The sequence below is a fragment of the Cannabis sativa genome, chromosome 9, assembly GCF_029168945.1.
Source record: "Cannabis sativa cultivar Pink pepper isolate KNU-18-1 chromosome 9, ASM2916894v1, whole genome shotgun sequence".
Classification (NCBI taxonomy): domain Eukaryota; kingdom Viridiplantae; phylum Streptophyta; class Magnoliopsida; order Rosales; family Cannabaceae; genus Cannabis; species Cannabis sativa.
In genome coordinates this window covers 13,148,629-13,155,480 of record NC_083609.1, presented here as the reverse complement: position 1 = coordinate 13,155,480, position 6,852 = coordinate 13,148,629, and positions in this window count along the sequence as shown.

The following is a 6,852-nucleotide window of genomic DNA, read 5'->3' as shown; positions in this document are numbered from 1 at the left end:
TATGAACGTACTCCATGTACATCGCATAGAAAGCCAGGACAGTGCGATAACTGTTGGGAGTTAACTGAAAGGGCGATACGTCATATCGCCTGAGGATGGCTGCGACGAAGGGGTGAAAGGGGACCGATACACCACACCGAAGGATGGGTATTGAGACTACCACATCCTCTGTGGAAATAATCGCAGGATTAGTGAATGGAAGGTGCGCTCTCTGAGAGGGTTTAGGACGTTGAAACGCGAGTCGCAGCAAATTCAACCTCACAAAAGTGGTGAAGTCTGATTTGGCAACCCTCGAGACTAAATCCTCGCACGCAAAGGGCTTGTTCAGTTGGGAGTCGTCGACCGAATCTGTCCCACTCCCTTCCGCCTCCTCCTCTTCCCCACTTGACTCGTGAGCTGGAGTCGTCCATTCCTCGTCCATCTCCTCGACCTCGACGTCAGGAGCATGCCTCGTATGTATAAGATAGTCGCGTGCCGACACAGTGGACTCGCTGTCCCGAATATCGATGGTCCCAGGTTCTGCGAGTTCCTGTACCATCCTCTCGATGTCCACGGAAGACATCAGACCTAATTCTATTTGAGCGGCCTCCACTTCAGAAATATCCGTGGGGAGAAAACTGTCTCTCTCCTGGTCCGACTCACCGTCAAATGCGTGGCCTCCTGAGCCGAGCTGCTGGCTATCCGATAAATCGCTCATCTGAAAGATAGAAGATCTTTTCAGCGTGATGGATGTGTGATAAATAAAGTAAGTGATCTCACCCGCAGTAGATTATAAAGTCGCATTCGACAGAAGGGTCAGCCTCCATGCGAATACTGACCATCCCGTCAATGTGCGAGAAGAGATACAACTATCTTGGGCAAGCAATTCACGCATCCTCGGTTAAATGGTATACCTCCAGAAACGGCTGGGAGTTTCCCAGTGACTCAAGAGGTATGCATTTTCGAGCATAACCCTGGAGTTACTGGGAGACCCCCACCTTTCCGAGACTACCTATCAACCAAAGAATACGATCATTCGAGTATTAACGCACGTCAACAAATGGCTGGGTGTATCTCAGTATCTCAAGGGGCATATAATCGCGTATATGGCCATTAGAATACTGTGACACACCCACCATTTGGAATGGCAATTAATACTCTCACAACTCAGCCCACGACATATAAATCCTAAAAGTTCTAGCTAATAGTCAAATGGAACTAAGTCTTGGAAATATGCGAGTATTCAAGCTTTTCATCTGAACACTCGCGAATATTCAAATTGTTCATCTGAATATCCGCGAGTATTCAAGACATGAAACGGTGCCTACGAATTGTGTGCGGTTATGACAGTTTACAGGTCATATTCTATGAATTTTACCCAGGTTTTCTTACCTAAAACACATAACCTCATCAGCACCCACTAGCATACATTCCTAAAAACCTTTAAAACACCCAAACCCAGAAAATGAAGCATATTTTCTCCAAAAACAGAAAATGAAAGTGCAGTGATTTGGAAACTAACCTTTAGTTCTGATTTCTGCGATTGTTCTCGATCACTTCTGAGATTGGAAATGTTGTGGAAAAATGGTAGAAAATCTGGGAATGGATTTTTCAAAGTGTATGCAACGGAGGGAAGTTAAGAGTAAGAGGGAAAAATGGGAAATTTGATTCGTATCAAAACGTTTAAATACCCATATCCCTTATTTATTGGGATTGTGACACGTGGCAGCCAGAATGCTTAAGGTCGCCCAATCTAACGGCCAACTATGGCCACGCCTGCACGAAAACCGAAGAGTTTTGTGACGTGGCACCCTAGAGATAATAAAAACTAATAATTACAGCCGTCATTTTTCGAAACCCTCGATGGGACAACCAAAAGGTCACCTCCTCGTGACAACCTTTCACCTGTCTCTCGAGTAATAGTTTCCCTCAGTGACCGCTCTTGTCACATCGCGAAACTAGGGGCATGTGTTATAGTGAGATTTCTCTCACCTAGAAACTCGAGACCAGACTCCTCTTTAAAGGACACGTGTATTCAGATTTCCAATGAAAGCTGAATGTCCGTGAGAGACTTCTCGAAGTTTAGACCTCGCCCAGGATAAAACCAGCGAGATACTGCGAGTTCGACTTAAGTCGCACTCGCAGTAACCGTAATTCTCATCATGCAGGGTAGATCCAACTCGCATGTGTCAGAACATGTGCGAGTGTCCCCTCTATATTTCCGCGACAAGTATAGAGACCAACTCTCTATGATGCAGTTTGGTCCCAACGACCCAATAGCCCTGACCGACCAATATAAATTCGCATGTCCAAATTTTACCAGCTCAACATGCGATGTCTACAAGGGGCGATTACCTAAGGGCGCAGACGTTCCAAACGTACTGGCGACCCTGCGAGCTCAACCAACGGAACATGAACAGTCAACTCGCAGATGCGGAAGACGCATACGTTGATGAACTTAGTAACTGTCACGCATTTATTAATGTTAACGTTGTTTGGGTTTAATTATTGCAAATTCAATGTGTAAATAATGGATTAACAATGAATGTGATCCTTATGTAACCGATTGGACACCTACTTTGTATATAAAGGGGTGATCCACCATGAAAATGCACCTACGAATCCTTTGCTACAGTGGACTAAGCAGATCACAATCTGACTGAACCACTATAATTCTTTGTCTTATTTGCATTTTCCAGCCTTGTTATTTGTTCTTGCATTCCCAGTCGAGTACTCGCCATTCTAGGTCGAATACTCGCACTTGTCATTTCCCTGAAAATTCTCTTTTATATTAATTAAATAATATTTTTTGGTGTTGCGAAATTCACTCGACAACAGGCACAAAACCCAACAAATATGTTTGTATTTTATTCATTAATTATACTTATAAAGAACAAAAACATGCATAATTATATATATATTTCACTACCATATATTCATACATATATATAATAATTTTTTTTTCAGAAGAAAAGAAAAATAAAAACACACCCTTTTTTCTAGATACTAATGTTAAAAATCTCATGAAAATGATTATATTTTTAATTGAAAAACATCATAACAAACCAAATTTTATAATTGTAATATATACATAATTGATCTATCTATCTATCCATATACACAATATATATATATATATGTATATATTTATACCTGTGGCTAATGAGTTGTATCCATGGGTGAAATAGAAGAAGACGAAGAGAGATTATTATTTTTAAAGATACTTTTCTTAAAGAGAGAAAGAGAAGTGCTGTAAAAGAATGCTTTTGAGAGAAAGAGAGAGGTTGGCCTTCTTTTTTACGGAGAAAATACAAAGCTTTTAGGATTTTCCAAATCTTTTGCTCTTAGAGCATCAAGAAATTCCAGAGAATGGTAAAGGAGGTTCCCACAGACGGCGCCAAACTGTTTTGACCAAAAATGGTTTTATCATTGATAAAAAACAGTCAAGATTTTTTTTTTTTGGGAACCCTTTACCCCCTGTTCATTCTTGATGCTTTCCTCTTCCCCTCATCTCTTACACTACCTCCTCTACTTATTTCATTCTTTTACCCTTAGGTGTCAACTTAAGGGGATTTTACTTTGACATATGTCATTGTCAAGGATAAAGAAGCTGAGCTGTACGATAACAGTTAGAACAGTTAGAATATTGTTAGGAAATTTGTTATTTGGTTGTAACTGTTTTCTGTCTTTGCACCTGGTGCTATATAAACATTGTACTGTTCTTTTATTCAATTGATGAAAAGCTTCTTTCCTTTCTTCTTCTTCTTTCTTTACTTTCTTCTTTCTCTGTTTTCTTTGTTCTTAATAATCTTCACATGGTATCAGAGCATCTTTTCGTTCATCAATGGAAACTCTTTCAGATAACAACAATGGAGGTTCGTCTCACATTCAACAACCCGAATCAACTATTACTTCTCTTCCAAAAACTTCTCCAGTCACTTTTTCTCATTCTGTCAGTACGATTAGACGAACACAATTACCTTCCATGGAAGCATCAGGTGTATTCTGCCATTAAAGGAAGCAGGTTGCAAAAATTTCTTGATCCTACACTCACCCCCCTAAATTCCTCACTGACGAAGACAGGGCTGCTAATCACATTATTTCAGAATTTGAAGATTGGGATCAACAAGATAGCATTTTGGTATCATGGCTTCTCTCCTCCATGTCTGAAAAGATCCTCACTCGAATGGTGGGATGTGAAATCGCAGCTCAAATCTGGCTTAATCTGAAAGAATACTATACAGCCCTCAATCGAGCCAATATAAGCCAATACATAACACTCCTTCGCAACACTAAAATGCAAGGCTCTTTGGGTGATTTCTTGCTCAAGATCAAGCGTACTGTTGATACTCTTGCATCTATTGGACATCGAATGCTAGCTCAAGATCACATTGAAGCCATTTTTAATTGTCTTCCAAGTGAGTATGATGTCTTTATCACCTCTGTTAATACAAGATTGGATACATATTCGGTTGCCGAAATTGAAGCTCTATTGATGGTTCAAGAAGTTTGGTTGGATAGAGGAGCTAAAGATCTTGACATCAGCAAACCAGAAGCAAATCTTGCTAATCTTGGTCACACTAAACCATATCATGGAAATAGAGGTACCTTTTCTTCTCCCACTATTCCCCACAATTCTGTTAATTACCCTACTGTTATGGCCAGAGGCACTTCAATTGGTGGAGCTTCATATCCTAAGATGTACTCGGCCCATCATCCCCCTCCAGGTTTTGGTCCATCACTCAATCATCATAACTCTCGAGCAACTACACCAGGCAGAGGACAAACATCGGCCAATCGTGGGAGAGGACAGTACTCTGCTTGGGGTCAAAAACCTCAATGCCAATTATGCCACAAGCTTGGGCACACTGTCACTCAGTGTTTTTACAGATTTGACAAATCATTTCTGGGTCCAGATTCTCTTCAAAACTTTGCAGGGAGTGCCAACCTTGCTGAAATGCCATCGCAATATGCCAATTCTGACACTGTTGCTAATCAATCTTGGTACCCGACTCAGGAGCAACTCACCATTTAACACCAAATGCCCACAATCTGCAATACACCAGTGACTACAACATAGATCAACAAATACACATGGGGGATGGATCAGGTGTGCCTATCCAAACTGTTGGTCAGTCCTTTTTCGACTCTCCTTTGCACTCACAACAAGTAGTTTTACAAAACTTACTCCATGTTCCACACATTACAAAGAATTTATTAAGTGTTTCTCAATTTGCACAAGATAATAATGTGTTTTTTGAGTTTCACCCATTTTATTGTTGTGTTAAGGATCTGGCCTCTATGAAGACCTTGCTGGTTGGGAAGCTTGACAAGGGCCTGTAACATTTTGACTCAATTCAACTTGCTCATCTACCCAAATCTCAAGCTTTATCCCCAACTCAACCATCATCTACCCCATCTTCTATCTCTACTGCTACTGAAGGTAACAATACACAAATTCCTTTTCATCATACTCAATTTTCTATTTGGCACAATAGACTAGGACACCCTAGCGCTAAAATTGTACAATGTGCCTTAAAATCTTGTAACATACAACTGAGTAATAAAAATGAACAAAGTGGTTCTGATTTGTGTCCAGCTTGTTGTTTGGGGAAACATCACAAACTTCCCTTTCCCATTTTAAATACTGTTTTTACTGAACCATTGCAATTGTTACATTCTGACTTATGGGGCCATGCTCCTGTCAATTCTTCGAGTGGCTATAGGTATTACATTAGCTTCATTGATGCCTTTTCTATACATACTTGGATATATATGCTTAGAACTAAAAATGAGGCATTACCTACCTTTATCACCTTCAAAAATCAAGTTGAATTACAATTGGGGTATAAAATCAAGCAAATCCAATCGGATTGGGGTGGGGAATATCAAGCCTTCACAAACCTATTACAAGAGCATGGTATAATCCATAGAGTTTCTTGCCCACACACACATGAACAAAATGGGGTGGCTGAAAGAAAACATAGGCACATAGTTAAAAGTGGTTTAACTTTACTTGCTCATGCCTCCTTACCTCTCAAATATTGGGATGAAGCTTATAGAACAGCTGTTTTCTTGATTAATAGAATGCCAACCCCTCAACTCCAATACAAGACTCCTTTAGAAGTCTTGTTCAATACCAAACCCAATTATTCCATGCTAAGGGTGTTTGGTTGTCTATGTTATCCCAACTTGAGACCTTATAATCGTGTTAAACTTCAGTATAGATCCATACCTTGTGTTTTCCTTGGATATAGTTTATCACATAAAGGATATAAACGCCTATCCAAAGATGGCCAGTTGTACATCTCTCGAGATGTATTATTTGATGAAACTATCTTTCCCTTCTCTCAAGCTGCCCAATCTACATCACCCACCCACACTCCAACTCCTACTACATTACTCAATCTCCACAACAATACATCTACTACTCACCAAGACATCCCAGTCCCATCACAAATCCAACAACCAGCTCCCACATCTTCCTCCTTACCCCAAAATAACCCATCACCCATATCACAACCTACTATACCACATGCCCCATCACCTCTCGAATCACCTACCAACTCTGCACCCATCCACCAATCATTACCATCCTCAACTACCACTACTAAACAACCCATCATAAATATACCAGCTGCTACAACCACCAATATTCACCCTATGCATACACGGTCCAAGTCAGGCATCTCCAAACCAAAGGTTTTAATGGCATCTCTTTATCCACTTTCATTAAAATCAGCATTAGAAGACAGCAAGTGGTTTGCTGCTATGGGGACTGAATTTTATGCTTTGGTTAAGAATAATACATGGGTTCTTGTCATCTTTCCTGCTGGAAAAACACCTATTGGTTGTAAATGGGTGTATCGAATC